The 16,927-nt window shown below is 45.2% G+C and overlaps 1 protein-coding gene across 15 annotated transcripts in view; it reads left to right on the forward strand.

The window, feature by feature from the left end:
* KIAA1217 (KIAA1217 ortholog) overlaps window positions 1–16,927 on the forward strand; it is a 1,240,780-nt gene that overhangs the window by 1,068,362 nt on the left and 155,491 nt on the right. The window lies entirely within an intron of this gene.

Genomic DNA, 16,927 nt, shown 5'->3' on the forward strand with positions numbered 1-16,927 from the left:
TAGCCTGTAAAGCCGTCAATGGCTGGCACAGACCGTAGTACACTGATGGCCTACAGAGCCGTCAGATCCTAGCACTGACGCTAGTACACTGATAGCCTGCAGAGCCGTCGGATCCTAGCACTGACGCTAGTACACTGATAGCCTGCAGAGCCGTCGGATCCTAGCACTGACGCTAGTACACTGATAGCCTGCAGAGCCGTCGGATCCTAGCACTGACGCTAGTACACTGATAGCCTGCTAGCACTGATGCTAGTACACTGTTAGCCTGCAGAGCCGTCGGATCCTAGCACTGACGCTAGTACACTGATAGCCTGCCGAGCCGTCAGATCCTAGCACTGACGCTAGTACACTGATAGCCTGCAGAGCCGTCGGATCCTAGCACTGACGCTAGTACACTGATAGCCTGCAGAGCCGTCGGATCCTAGCACTGACGCTAGTACACTGATAGCCTGCAGAGCCGTCACATCCTAGCACTGACGCTAGTACACTGATAGCCTGCAGAGCCGTGAGATCCTAGCACTGACGCTAGTACACTGATAGCCTGCAGAGCCGTCAGATCCTAGCACTGACCCTAGTACACTAATAGTCTACAGAAGCATCAGTGGCTAGCACTGACCCTAGTACAGCATTGGGATCTAATGAGTTCTTTCCTGCATTGGTGTGGGCATTCGCCATGCAGTGTGTTCGTTACCAGCATGCACACAAAGGTTATTAATGCAGTTCAGTAATAGCAGAATCTAGTATAGGTCATATATTGGTGGCTGAAGCCGGATCCCCAAAACATAATTTAGGATTCACACAAAAAGGGTTACATAAACGATCTGTGAATGTTCACAGAAACCTATTTCTAATATTTAGGACCTCGTTTAGAGTTTGAGGGCAGTTGAATACCTGAAAAAGAAGAAAACCAGCCTTTTCAGCATACAACCTCAGGATCCGGAACAGCATCCCCCTCCTACATCGTGATGTTGCAAAGCCTCGCACTATTCACAAAGAACTGTGAACTCACATCTGCAAGGAACACTCACTCTGATGATCTGACTTCACTTATTCCACTACCCCAACGTCCTCCCTCTGTCCCGCCCCCCCATGCGTCCCCGCTGGGGCTGCCCCTGTACAGCACTCTAGCAACAGATAGACAGCTACGTTTGTGCTTTAGTCATGCCAATCATATATATATATATACACGCACACACACACACACAAATGTTTTATTTGAATTGCTTTTTCAAAGGGTATTTTACACATCTTATTTAGAGTTGCTTTTAATGGCCAAACATTGATTGCTAAGTAGCTCGTTAACATGTGGTAAAAGTGGTACTCCGGCACAACATTCTTTTGGCTGTACTAGAACAATAATTGCATTATAAGTCAGCCGAGCAATCTGCCCTGTGTTCTGGATATGTGCACCTTGGGAGAGATGCTCGAGAGCTGTAATGGGCGTGTGAAATGACGCAACACGTCTTTCAATCACGTCTTTTCACAGAATGGTAAATACGGCACTGGTTTCCTTCGGTTATGAGGTGGACTGTCTTGTCTAGTCCAGACAGAATCTGGGAAGTTCCTTTCTATTTGGGTACGGCTCCTTACTACTTTCATCGCGCTGGGACTCTAGCGATCAAAGCCATTTACAGCAGTAAAGTGGTTCCCAATGCTGCATTTCTTTGCTCAAACCAGACACCATTGTTACTTATAAATAGTGTAACCTGTGACTAACACAGGCCTGCTTCATCCCTATTGTAGGTGTGGGAGACTCATGGCCTGTAGACATACAGTCTTGCTTTGTGGCAAGAGATGACTTTGCTGGCTTCATAGGGTGAGATGCCCACAAACATCCATTGAGCGCCATTTCCACAGCTCTCCCTGCCTGATAACCTTGGACTGTCCTACCCCATGCACGGGGCTCCAACTCTGCCATAAACTCCCAAAGTGGAGCAAGTGAAGGTGAGCTAATTATTTCTCTCATGTATATCCTTGCATCAAACCCCACAGGAAACAGGCTTGCTTTCGTATATTTATGTATACATGCCCCTTGCATCGGACTGTGTGCCGTGCATCAGTACCTATCTTCTTTTACATGTACTTCACAAATATGTCTGCACGCACAGACACACAGATATTCTTTCTTTCCCTCTCTGAAGCCCTCGTAGCAAAGTTCTATAGACTGGCTTGCATTAATCTATGGTGACCATATTATTAAATGGTAATAGTTTACTTCCCCTTGTGGCTACAGGTATTCTAGTGCATTTTTGCATTTCTCTTTTAATGTTTGCTTAGCCATTACGAACATAAGCCCAATATTGTAAATACACTATATTAACATGAGCTTTTTTTTTAAACGTCTTATTTGATTTTCATCACTTTTATGAAACAACAATACATCATTGTCAATTGAAATGATCACATATACAGATACATGCTGTAAATTTGACACTGGCTGTATCGCTAGCATGTTTTATTACGGTCACACATCTTGAAATTATAGTATGTATGGTAGATTCTATTGTGCGTGCATGTCTGCCTCTTCATGGTGACATTATACAAGGATGTACATGGTAGGAGTGAGGTATATAGGGGAATAACTCTTATTGGACGTGGGTACTTGTTTGTAAACTGGTGGTACACTGAGGAGTTACGTGGTAAAGATAGTGTGGCTGGATGGGCGGGTGCGATTCTAATGTGCTTGTGCTCATGGGCAAGCGAGTGTAGCTGGAGCTCCTTCTGCCTGGGCCTCAGGAGAGTCTGCCTGTGGTGGTTCTTCTGTTAGACTCTGTGTATTGTTTTGATGTGGGGGGGTTCTTTGCGTATCTGTGAGAGGGAATGTGTCAATCGGTGTTAAGAGGTGCTCGCGGTGATAGCAAGGGGGATGTGGCATTTTCGGTAATGTGCCTAAAGTCTTGGAGAAGCGCTGCACATTGCATGGAGATGCGTCGTTTGCGTATTGCCCGGGCCTCTTCATAGCGGAGTGTGTCTTCTTCGGACGCTCCTCACCAGTGCATGGCGAGCCCACGTTTTGCCTGTTTTGGATCCTCGGCCTCTGAGTGCCTTCCTGCAGAAGGACGAATTCAAAATGCAAACTCTGGACCTGATGCTGTCTGCCCTGATTTCTAGCCACTGGATGGTGCCCTTGGACCTGTAGGATGCACTTTTTCCTGAAGTCCTGCAGATGGTAACTGTGGTTCGGTGTATTCCAGGAGCATTTTCAAATCATTGGGCTCCCTTTCATCCTTATGTGCGCCCCTCAGGTGTTCAGAAAAGCTATGGTGATGGCTGCTGCTCACCTACGGGGGTTGAAGATCACAGTATTCTGCACTTTGACAACTGGCTGATTCACCACAGTCAGTAGTGCCACCTCCAGCTGAAGGGGAACCTCCTGACATTGTTAGGGTTTACTGTCAGTGCACCAAATTCGCACCTCCCTCCTTTGCGGAGGTTTCCATTCATTGGAGCTATCCTGGACACAATGCAGTTCAGGGTCTTTCCTCCGCCACAGCACATCCAGGCTGTTCTTGCTATGATATGGCTGTTTCAGCTCAGACTTGAATCTCAGTGAGAGCAGCTCTGAGGGGTTTTGACCTCATGCTTGCTGGCCACAAGACCGCCTTCTGCCCTCTTGGGAGGAGTTGTGAATGACTCCGGACGGAAAGCAAACGGTCTGCCATTGAAAGAGGTGTGAACTCTCCCTGGCAGGAAGGCCAAACAGGGTGTGATCCCAAAAGGCAAACTTTAAAGGGGAAGCCTCCGTAGAAGGGCAAATGGTGACCACACACAAGTGGGGCTGCTATTTTGTTCTTGCAAACAAGTTGGTGTCAGGAACCGAGAGGAGAACAGTTACCAAACTGTTCTATCTGTTAGCATGTAGCCACACCTCTGGGGTAGGCTAGAGAGCTCCACACCTCAGGAGAAGGGGTCTGCCATCTTGGAAGTGGGCAAAATAGTGTATTCAGTGCCAGTTAGATGCCACACATCACAGGACGTCATCACTAGGTGATGAGGAACCTGATTTCTCATTGGCTATTAGTCGTCACATTCCCCAAAGGCACAACCTGGGCATAAAGTGGCATCCCTGGCACCTAGACCTCAGATCCCCTCTGTCCTGAAGAGTGGACTAAAGAAGGACTGCTTTTCTTTTCCCTGGACCAGCAAATAGAGAAAAAGTCGCCCCTGAGCCTCAGACAGAAGTAGTGGCTCCCAGGACTCAGTTAGGTGACTTTCTGTTACAGCTATAGGGCCATAAAACCTTAAGTAACCTTCCTTGACAAGTTGGTAGCCATGAACAGCTTACCAGTGCTGACCACCAAAGTGTAGCCTGGGAGACTGAGTCCCGGTCCTCAAAAGTAACAACCGAGTCTGCTGGACATGGGAGAGATGTTGGAGTGCAGTTTGGTCATCCAAGGTCATCACCAGTTAAAGGGAACTACTGGTTTCACGGCAAACCAAGACCAGAAGACCAGTAGCAACTGGTATTTGGCTGGACTTCAACCAGACTTCAAAGGATTTCAATCCTTGTGGCCAAAGTAGCCCCACCATGACCATGTAACCAGCAGTAGCCCCTGGAGAAACCCCATCACCAGATCAACATCCTCCACATCCCAGCCTTCAACATCCTGTATTCCTTGCATCATGGCACTCCATTATAGGCTGTGGTGTTTTGCTTATAGAGCCTAGAACTGAACCGGAGACTGCTTCGACTGTGTGGTAACCGCTCAGCCAAGTCTCTTTGGCCTCTGTGAAAGGATTCCTGCCAGAGGTGGTCACCAACAGTGGGCCAGAGTAGTAGTATACAACTTTATAAAGGTTTCCAAAGTTTGCAAAGTTTGACCATGAGTGTGGTCCATTACAATGATTTATTGTTGATGGACCCAGTGGATCTTTGTCTTTGAGGTGTCCATTTGAAAATTAAAATGCAACCTTTTTATTAGGTCTCGCTGAGTCAGCGCGCATGCGCTGCTCGTAGAGACTTTAGTAAGGGCTTTAAAAAATGCTACCGCCGGCTACAGCTTGCAGTGCATGTGCGCGGGCATGCGCTTCAGCAGAGGCGCCATATGGCGTGATTACTGCTGCACGCGCACCACTGGCGCACATGCATTGCAAGCTGTGGCCGGCTGTCGCATTTTTAGCTTGCTAATCGCGGCACCGGTGCTTTACTTTTAACATTAAAAGTAAAGCGCCGGTGCCGCGATTATAGCAAAAGTAAAGAAATAGAAACAAACATCTATTTCTTTACATTTGCTATAATCGCGGCACCCACGCTTTACTTTTAATGTTAAAAGTAAAGCACCGGTGCCGCGATTAGAAAGAAAACAAGCATTGGCATAGCCAATAGGTTTCACCTTTGGGACCTTATAAGTGTTTAGCCGTGCAACAGTTGCATAACTAAATACATATAAGGTCCCAAAAGCGAGACCTATTGGCTATGCCAATGCTTGTATACATTGGTGTTGGATTTAAATTGTCTAATTTCTTTTTTTATTAATCTGTTTTGGAACTTTTTAATGCCTTTACACTTATTCCTTTGATAAAGCCTGACTGCTCAGAGCCACAGCTACCCAGGGTTGTGTGGTAAATATTTCATTACCGGTACTATTTTTTATGCGGTAAAGTCTAGTAAGAATAACTCAGTAAATATAAGAGGCAGAATCCGTGGTATTAGAGGGTTTAAAAGGCTTTATTCCTATACAAAGGAATACAATTCGAATTGTAGGCTTTCTATTCCATCACCACGAAAGTTCAGGAAGGAAGGGCATACATTATTGACAGATAGGCAGTTTTATAGAAAATACATTACAGTGAAACAGATGCAAGAGGCGTAACAGCTGATAGTATAGATAAAAGGTGCATACGTAACTAATAGAGGCGGATGTATGGGCGTAATTTAATAAACGTCATCATACATGATGTCACAAGTGGGTGGATCCATAAGAGAATCCTGCAATGTCAGCAGAAATATTTGACAGAGATGCGCGCGCAGCCGCATGACGTGTGATTGACGTGCAACTAGAGGGTGAAGGGGACTTGACATTTAGCTCTACATGTGGAGACAAAAGTCTGGGGGTTATGTCAACCTAATCCCAAATCATATCTAATATCCTATGTTTAAAGAACTGTGTTATCCAAAAGGAAAGGTCTCTAGGATAGAATCTATTCTATACTGACTGTTAATGCGTGTACAAGCGTCTAAGTGTCTACACTAGATGCGAGGGGGTAGGAATATTCCATGGTAACGGGGCTATGAATTACTTGCATGAGGACAGCGAGGCCTGGCCCTTTGCACGGTAGCTGGAGGAATGTTTACCTAAACTTCTAGACAGGAATGCATCGGATGAGGAGCGGAGTAGATAATCTTGAAGGTGAAATACAGTTTTTGGCAGGCGACAGGCTGGATCAGGCACCGTTAGCCGCGCAGGGAGTAGGACAAAGTTCATGGATACCGATGCAGGCTCAGACTGGAGCTTTCAGAGGCAGAAGGCAGGAAAAGGCTTGATGACAGAATTCAGGGCCTACTCGCCTGAATCTGTAAAATGTGGAAAGTGAACCACATAAAGTCGGTGGCCTTTCATACTTAGGAATGGAATATCTGACCCATTCATGGCGGATCTGAAAGAGGACATGTTGACGGTGGACGCACATGTATTTGCGTCTTCAAAACTGGAACTGGAGGGAACATACATGTACTTATAGCATGCACATGGAGCCGTTGGGGTCTACGATAGGGGACATAACTGATCACAAAATTCATATTTCCTCAGTTGAGCAAAGGTTTTTCAGAGTAATCTGACTGGACTCAGTACAGGTAGCGAGTTATTAAACGGTGACATCTCACAACAACAACATATAATGAAATACTTTCATCACTGACTGTCACATCAAGAATGTGGTGAAACCAGTAAAATTCCACCTTCTCTCGTGCTCTTCTGAAGATGAAAATGCTGATGTCTAAGATGCTCTTCATGCACCATAGTCTCCAGCATGTAACCATAAGAACTGGTAATTGGAGGATGAGCAGTTATTGTCTGCGTGGTCCTGCTTACTATAACCTAAAACCTGTACCCATATCAGTCCTTCCTTTCCTGTTTTCCTATTTTAATATTTATAACTTTAATTTTAGCACCTACTTGACACCCCTCTGGTCTCCCCCTATATCAGTTCTTAATGAAAAATTGTCCCTTGACAGCTTTAGGTCTTGTGTGCAACCAACCACTCCTCAACCCCGCTTTTTTTAGGTCGAGCCTGGGCAGTGCATGCAATGCTCTTTGAGGCATGCTGTATTCAGGTATGGACTTAAAGCTCTGCCCTATCTGCCCTAATTTTTATTGGCTTGTGTCATTGTTCTTTGTAAACTGCGGCTTTTCATTGGCCAATAGGCTTAGTAGTCGCTACTTAATACCGCCTTGTCTTGACTGGCCTCTTACAGCCTCCGAACACTATTTCCTTAAATTGTTGTCACATGCCTGCGGTTGCGGGGCCGCATGTGGTTTTTTTTGTAACTATATATTCACTATTTTTTTGTTGTTTACAAGCGCTCCATGTCACGCTTTCACGGTAATAGGGGCCACGCCCCTTTCTTCATACGAGCCGCGTCCAAAGAAAGGTCCGCGGCCGCAATTGAAGTGAAAGCTGGGCATGGGGCACTTTTACCCAAATAAAGCATTTGTTTGTCAACTTGACAAATACGTTTTTTTGTAAAAGCGCCCTTCAGTTTCAATTTAATGGCGGCCACACCCCTTTCTTTAGGCGCGGCTCGTCTAAAGAAAGGGGTGCAGACTCTTAACATGAAAGGACAGCAAATATTTGCACTGCAATAGGTCTTGCATTTGCAAGACTTTAAGCTATTGTCATTTACAATGCCAATAGCTTAAACTCTCGTAAATGCAAGACCTATTTCATTGCAAATGCTCGTTTTACATCATTCCAACTATGACGGCCGATTAAATGGCAGCTCTCTTATTGGCTCTCAAACTGTTAAGACTTTGACCTTTCTTACCCTCCACCATCCTGAATGATTAAGGATTAACTCAAGGTACAAGTCAGGTGTACATGTGGGTAGACTGTGTCCACCCACTGTATTCACAGTGGACGCTGTCCACCCTGCCAAGAAGTTGAGCCTCACTGAAATATGCTGAACTCGTCCCCTTGTAATTTTCCTACACTGGGACACATTCAGCAGGACCTGCATATTGTCTGGCCGTCCTGATTCTGTTGGACCTGTCGGCAGCCTTCGACACGGTCCATCATGGGGTGCTGATGGACCGGTTGTCGAGGGCGGGGGTGAAAGGCATGGCCTGGAGCCTCCTGAAATCTTTTTTGGCCGACAGAATCCAAACAGTAGATCTGGGGCTTGATAAATCCAAACCTTTTGCGCTCCCTTGCGGGGTACCGCAGGGATCTTCCCTGAGCCCCACGCTTTTTAATATTCATGTCAGCCCGTTGGCGGCTTTGATAAGATCCTTTGGCCTGCAACTCACATCCTATGCTGATGACACACAAATTGTGTTATCCATACAGCGAGGGTCTCAAGTGGATATGGCCGCAATGTGCCATGAGTGCCTGAAAGACATTGCTGGTTGGATGGCCTCGAATTGCCTTAAATTGAATGCAGGGAAGACCGAGGTCATGATATTTGGGAACAATCCTAACATCTAGACTCCTGATATGTGGCCAGAAGCAATGGGGAAGCCACCAGTCTCCACTTGCAAGGCAAAGAATTTGGGTGTGATCATGGACCAGAAACTTGACTTTGGGGATCAGGTTCGCGGAGTGGTTTCGACCTGCTTCCATATCCTTAGGATACTGAGAAAAATTTAATTTTTTCTTCCAGCCCATGGTTTCAGGTTAGCAGTCTCAGCCCTCATTTTGTCACGCTTGGACTACTGTAACAGTTTGTACCTGAATCTGAAAACAAAACATCTGTACAGATTACAGTTGGTACAAAACGCGGCGGCGAGACTGCTAACAGGCATTCCAAGGTTTGCCTCCGTACGAGAGGGACTCCGGCAACTGCACTGGCTGCCTGTATCAAGACGAGCTCAATTTAAGTCCCTGTGCACTGTTTCCAAAGCATTGAAGGGCAGTGGCCCAGAGTTTTTGAATAGGTGCTTCAATTGGTATGTGCCTGGGAGAGCGTTGCGCTCTTCCGAAGGCAGACTAGTTGCGGTGCCCCGAATAAAAAAAGGCCAGTTGGGGAGGAAATAGTTTTTCCTACTGTGCAGTGAAAGCCTGGAGCAGCCTGCCGGCGCACATCAGGAATGCCAAGGACCCCCTCTCTTTTAGAAAGGGGCTGAAGACTTGGCTATTTAGGGAATAGGCCCCTCGTGCTCCAGGGAGCCAGAATGCAGCGCCAGGACACCCTTGGGTATAAGTGCGCTTTATAAGCTCCTAATAATATTAATGATAATTGTCTGCTTTCCCGTCCAAGCAGCAATGTGCAGGCAAAGAGGGGACTTTGTTATTTTAAAATTGAGCTGGGCCCAAAAAAGGTCCGATGTTTGGGGGCCTTTCGGGCCTCCTTTTGTTTGAGTAACCTGGCTGGGAGTTATTTGGAGCCTCTCGCTTAAATGCAAATGCAATGGAGAGGAAGCAAAGGCACACAGCTTGTTATTACTTTATTAGTACCGAAGAGAGGCATCATTATGGCTTTGTTCACTCCCTGTATTTAAAAGATGTGCATGCACTGTAAGAATGTCAGATGTGTTGGTATGCCCCAGAATTTACACATATAACACTTTAAATATCACTGTTTTGTTTTTATTCTCACATGTACACATTATACATAGACAATAAAACGTGTGTAAATCAATGTATAGAATGTGTTATATAAGACAGTGAGGGTTACAAGGTGTCAGACTCACATGTCCATCATAGCTCACTGTGCCATGGTAGAAGGATTACTATTTATGAACTGTAAGTAACAAAAGGATCTCTGTAGTAAAAGCTATAACCCACTTACCGAGCTAAATAAAATAAGAATCTGTCTTCTGCATGTGAGATGATGTACTTTGCAGCAGACATGTTAATCCTGTATGCTACATTGATTCAAAACTGGGACTACACAAATCACTGATGTCTCCAGCAAATGTGTCCACCTCAAGAGTTATCTTGCCATTATTATTGTTCCCTACAATTTACAAAGCACACAAAGATCCCTGCAGCAGGTGCCTTAACCCCATACGATCGTTTAATATGCAGACTTAGCAACCAATTAAACCGAACAGGTTTACTGCCACATTTCTCCTTGTTGCCAATTTCTTTGTGGCAGAGCTTTTAAAAAAATATATGCATATGCTGAGGCCTAGATACTATATCAGCGTTGTCACTTTTTTTTGCACAACCCCAACGCAAAATCTCATTTGTTAAATCTTGTAATGCGCTCAAGTGTACTCCTGCCAGACGTACTTGTGAAATGTTAAAATCTGATACCACTTCTTGTGATTTCTTTTCCTGTGAGGTCATGGGTTGTGATGCTGCACTGTGATGTCACGCGCTGTGAAGTCATGCACCGTGATTTCACTTGCATATTGCTTAACTTGATTAGTGCCCCCCCCCCCACCTCTTTTTAGGTCTCGCCTGGAAAGCGCATGCGCTGTCTCTCGAGACATGCTGCATCTACTTTATGGGCTTTCAGCATGCTCATCCGTTTTAATTCGTTCCTTCATGTGCCTTTCCAAATTCCTTTGTTTTCGTTGGTGAATAGTTCACTTGTCCCTCCTTTGGCTGGTTTTGTCACACCCTGCAGACTGGCTCTGTTACATAGATCACTTCACTACCGGGCAAATATGTTCGTTTTGGCGCTCAACTTTTTATTTTGGCTTTCCAAACACACTCAGCCGAGGGCTGAAAATCATGTCCCTATCTTGTTTTCCACTGTCTTCGGTTTCACAAGCACTTTTTCAGCCGGAGGCTATGTTGGTTTTCATCCTATAAAAGTTTTGGTTTCATTAGCGCAAATATCCAAACCTTAAATAAAATACATACTTAATGGAAGTGTAGTTTAAGAAGACAGCCGACAGTAGGATCAACCCATTTACATTGTGTGTTTGACAGTGGGATTATTTGGATATGATTAAAGAGGTAAACCTGCGGTTATTGCTCCGTTTTACGAAAGAGGAAGAAACTTTAAATTGCGTTCTTTCAACCTTTGATGCTTTCTTTTAGGTTTCAATCGTTGGTGAAATAAAACCAATATCAAGGGATGCCTGCTCGTGCTTTCCAAACGGGTAATTTATTGTGAGGTTATTTAACAATATATCCTGCTAGCAGACAGTGCAACATCACCTCAACATCACTGCAGCACCAGGGCGGCATCACTTCAGCATTAATCATCGTCCATCTGCACCACTTCAGTAGCAGCACCAGAAAATTCACCTGAGCACCACCTCAACACCAGCACAACACCCCATCATCCCCAGCGCAGCACTACCACCTCGGCATGACTCGGCACCACTTCAGCACCAGCAGACCACCTCAACATCAGCACAGCACCATCTCAGTAGCAGCACAGCCCCATCTCAGCAGCAGTGCACCACCACCAGTGCAGCCCAACCTCCGCACCAGCGCAGCCCCACCTCAGCAGCAACTCACAAGCAACTTTAGCATCAGCGCAGCACCCCCTCAGCATCAGTGCAGCATTACCTCAGTGCAGCACCAACTCAACACCACCTGAGCACCAGCGCAATACCACCACCTCAGCATGACTCCACACCATCTGAGCAACAACACAGCATCATCTGAGCATCCACACAGCACAACCTCATCCATGCACCACCAGTGCAGCACCAACTCAATATCAGCACAGCACCATCACAGCACTACCTTAGCACAGATCAGAACCACCTCCTTATCAGCACAATACCACCTCTGTATCAGTGCACTAGCGCAGCCCCACCTCAGCACCAGTGCAGCGCCACCTCAGGAGCAATTCAGCACCAACCCAGCACCATTTCAGCATCAGCACAGCACCAACTCAGCATCACTCAGCAGCACCTGAAAACCAGTGCATCACCACCTCCTCAGCACCACCTCAGTATCATTCAGCATTACCGCTGCATCACTAAGCATCACCTCCACACCAGCACGCCACAACCTCAGCATCAATCAGCACTACCTCAGTCTGACCTCGGAATCTGGCATCTTTTGGTTCTCCTCTAGCGTCTATCTGCTGCTCGTGTTGTCATTCAGGTACTGTTCCCTCCCGCTGTTTATGCCGTATCACACACTTGACAAAAAAAGCTGTATCAAACAAGCATTAGAATAGGCAGGAAGAAGTTGCTAGCATTATAAGAACAAAAAAACTGGAAGAGTTTTTTTATTTTAATTCTTTTTTAGGTCTCGCTGAGCCCAGCGCATGCGCTGGCTCGGAGAGATATTTAGTAGGTGAGTTTTCAAAGTGCTACTGGCTGGCCTAGTGCTTGCGTTCACAAGAGCATGCACGCGTGCAGCCACCATCTGTCTTTCACGGGTCATTAGCACCACGTCTTTCGCTTTGATCGCGATGAATGCTTGTTACTCCTGATGCGAGCTCTCTCCCCCCTTTGTTCATGATCGTGATCAGTTTCACGTCACTTTTGGTTGTTTTTATTTACTTTTCTCCCTTCTCTCACTCGTCAGTTTCATTTTCCCCTTCTTCCCGCCCCCCTTTGTTCATGATCGCGATCAGTTTCAGGTCACTGTATTTTTGTTGTTAAACTTTCAGCGTGCCACTAGCGGGACGCTGCATTCTTTTTTTAAAAAACACTTTCCTCGTGCCACTCACCAATCTGCTCCCTCCTGCAGCGCTGTTGGGTCGCCGCATCGGCCGGTCAGTCCCCGCGTCCAGGGCGCTCTGATTACATTTAGCTGAAGCCTCGTCGGCTGCCGTGCGGCTGATCCCCAGTCGATTACTTTTGGGCTCCTTCACCCATGCACATCTCTGTGAGCTTACGCAGCACCCCCTCACTCGCTGCTGGTTGTCCTCCCACCCGAGGCTCACTGCGACATCTGCGGCAGCGCCCCAAGCGCACTCCACCAGGAATCGCCATTTCAAGACCGTTGAGTCTGCAAGCCTGCATGGAATAGAAATGTTAACATGCAGCTGAGCCGCAGCCACGATCCTCAAGCATGCCCGGCGGCCGCCGGTGCTCAATGCAGCAGGTGGGGTATGAGTGAGTTGGGTTGCTGGAGACCGGCCAGCACTGCCTCTCGCCGGCCCTCGATGCAGGAAGTGCCCAGCGTAGCCCAGGTATCATGATTTTAGAGTTTTGTGGTACAATGTATTAGCACGCAGAGCCTGTGTGGCACGATACATTCCTCTTTTAATTATGGGCCTGTTTCACAGCTCATTCTAGGCACACCAGGTGCCGCCGCCTGCTTGGTTGCAGAGAATTCAGTTAATTATAGGCGAAGATTGCTGTTTCTGTTGTGTCCATGCTACACTGCCTGTGTTTTGCTGGTGTTTTATTTTTTTATTTTTTTTAACGCGAAGATTTTGAGCAGGCTTACGAGTGCGTCTAAGTTGTTATATTCATTAACGTGTGGGGAAGAGGACATACTCCTTTTTCTCTCCTTTGTTTAAAGCACAGGAAGTACACCACACAACATGCTCCTCCCACACTGACAAGGGTTGTCTGTTGTTGCAGCACTACACGCCAGTGAAGTCACGTTGCCACCTGGCTGCTCACAGTCCTCGCACGACCCCTGTCACCTTGAGCCCTCTCAACATGGCATCCCAGCCTAAAAACATCGTCATCTTCGAATCCACTAGAATGACGGGGAGGACAGTACTGGTGCAAGCAGTCCAGGCAGGTGAGAAGCTGTAAGGGACCTTACACCAGCAGAGACGGGGAGTGCACATGTGTGGGAGCATTCATTGCACAAGACTTAGGGAGGGCATGTGTGAGGGAGCATTCATTACACAAGAAGAGACAGGGAGTGCACACAGTTGGGTGTCAGAGTGGCTGTAATAAAAATCCTGCTATATGCTCCAGCAATTTATAGTTACCTGGCGATGAACTCTTAATCTATCCACAAGGATCACGTGATATGCCTGGGATCACACAATGTGTCAAGTGGCTAAGCTAGGACTTTAGTTCACGACCCCAAACTTAATTTTGCCCATGGTAGCAGTCATGGAAACTACCAAATGCAGCTTTTTTCCCACTCGGCGAAAACCAGCTCGCATAGTTGAAGCAAAACAGCTGCAGACAGAGTTTTATCGGCAAGGGAAATGTGAAACAAAATAGCTACAGGCAGAGTTTGTATCATCAAGGGAGGACATATTGTATTGAAATTGAATTTATCTAGTGCTTTCTACCCCTGATGATGTGTTAAAGCGCCTTATGGTGGGTAGTACGCTACTTCATAACCTAAGGTTAGTGGTTTTCCAGTGGTGATTGCTCATACATTTCAACTCACTGTCCCATATTTAAGAAATGTAATACCACCTTGACTTGTGAACTGTTTTGTTTGTACAGGATCGGCAATACGTCATCACGTAATTTAGAAAGTCAAAAAAGTCATTATCGCGTATGAAAGCACTACCAGATATATACGTTCAGACTACCAGTTGTACGGAAAAAAAAGACTTTAATATGTACTTCTCCATGCAGTGCTATAAGGAGTCTATTAGTGTCAAAGTTTCTTTGTTACAGAAATACACTTTTTTTAAGAGACTGTATCATATTTTCAATAAGCATGGAAGCCCATCCATAGGTGTGTGGCCATTCACCAGTGGCACATGAAGTAACAGTAGATGTTGTTGTACCAAGGATAATGAGCTGCATGGCTAAACACTTATAAGGTCCCAGAGGTGAGACCTATTGGCTATGCCAATGCTTGTTTAATAGGGTCCTTTACTTGTTCATAATGTCTTCCTGGTTACATATATGGTAACAAAAATGCTTACAACACTTATTTATTATAACTTTTCAACATGCTGCACAGCAACCACTCTGCTGTACAGCGTAGCTTAAAGACATTGGGAAAGCCAGTAGCTCTGGGTAAACACTTGAGACGAGACCAATTGGCTATGCCAATGCTTGTTTAGGACTTGTGCCCTAGCTCAACTATTGGAGGCCGCCCCCGTTGTATCCTATTACAGCTCCGTTCCTGCCTACACTGATAGATTGACTGCTTGATTATCCCCTACAAGCTCTTGGATTAACGCCTGCTCCCTACACCCCGAACCACGTCACCGGTAGAGTAATTATACAATTTCCTGGGTTTCATCTAAATTTAATTTGTCAATTTTTTCTGGACAGCAGTATTCCTTCTGTTATCTGTATGGCAAACGTGTGCACTTCTTTTCAGGACTTTGAAACCCTTTCGGGTCTCATGCACGCCACATGAAAACATAGATTGGTAAATAATAGGAAAATTACAGAAATCAAGTTCCCTTCTTGATGAAACGAATGAATCTCATTCGGCGCGCGCCGACTGCAGCTGAGCGCAACCGTTATTAGAATGTGAAATTGCCACAGCAACGCGATGTATAAATTGTTGTTTTCCTCAAAGACATTTGTCTTTTTGTCATCCAGTGGAGTCTGCCCTGCTAGGATCCAAAGAGCAGCTTTGTGTTGCAGTAATTTAGTTACACCATAAGCTGGTTTCCAGATTAGTACCGTGAAATGAAAAGACAATCTTATTTATGAATTTGTAAGGCCGATAATCTACTTCAAATAAATCACGAAGCCAGAGAGACATTTGTGATGATTTAATGAAAAGCAAGTGTTTCTGTAATGCTGCGTTTGGAAACCTACTTAAAAGTTTGTTTGGTTTTTTTTTTTGTTTTGTTATTGTGCTTTCAGACTGCTTTTGCAGCACATTCTTTCGTCCACTGGCAGGGTTTAAAGGGTCACTCCACAACCACAGCGGCCTCCGTCCTTCGGAGGCAATAAGTCAGGCATCATTGGTCTTTTATAATGGCTGCCCTTCAGTAGTTTCATTTTGAACCAAACCTGTCTGTTCCTTTTAATGTTTTACTGAAAAGGTCAGTGGCAACTTCAGAAGTCATGCAAATTATAACTTAGTCCAAATTGTTTACATTGTCATTTTATTTATATAGCGCTATCTACCCTTGATGAGGCGTTGCAGCGCTTTTCAAAAAGTAGGATTCTACTCTGGAACCCAGAATCGATTAGTGGCAGACTAGAAAAGGGAACTACAAGTTAATTCGAGCGATGGACATGTGAGTTTCTTAGTTGGATTGGAAAAGATAAAGGAGGGATTCAGCAGGGAAGAGTCTAGAAGGGGCGTTCATTGTAGTTAAATGAGGTTTGGGATGAGCCAAAGGAGGGATAGAGTAGGGAAGAGTCTGTAAAGGTTTATTAGGCAGATCATAGTAGTACAAAGAGGTTTGGGATAGGTCAGAGAGTGGCGATAGAGGATGTATTGAAAAAGGTAAAGGATGAGGCAGAGTTGTGAATTAGAGAGTTCAAGGTTGTTTTTTTCCTACAGTAGGAGTAAAGTAATACATATATAGAATCATTACTACATAGAAAGGTATACATGTATATGGAAAATAATAGAGATAAAGTTGTATTGTATGAAGTCCCATATGTATGGGTAAATAGTTAGAAACCCCGACTTTCAAGTGTTGCTGTACAAAAAACGAATGTATTTTTATTAATTATTTTGGGGGGGGGGGGGGTTGATGTTTATTTATTATGTATTTATAATTTTTTTATTTTCTATTTCCCCTATATTTCAATACTTCAGAAGCACTTGCAGATTCAAGTTTTTTAAGCATAAAATGATATATATGGCGGACTAGGTGGCAATAAAGAACACTTCGCACCTATCTGGGGCCTCGCTAATTTTTTCGCGTTGATTTGAAAGTTTCTTACGAGGATTTGGATATATATATATATATATATATATATCCACACAAAAGAACGCCTTCTCAAACGTATAAAGACAACAACCCTTGGCCCATGAATCTCTTCAGGCGTGATATTTA

Source organism: Triturus cristatus, chromosome 10 (assembly GCF_964204655.1).
Source record: "Triturus cristatus chromosome 10, aTriCri1.1, whole genome shotgun sequence".
NCBI lineage: Eukaryota > Metazoa > Chordata > Amphibia > Caudata > Salamandridae > Triturus > Triturus cristatus.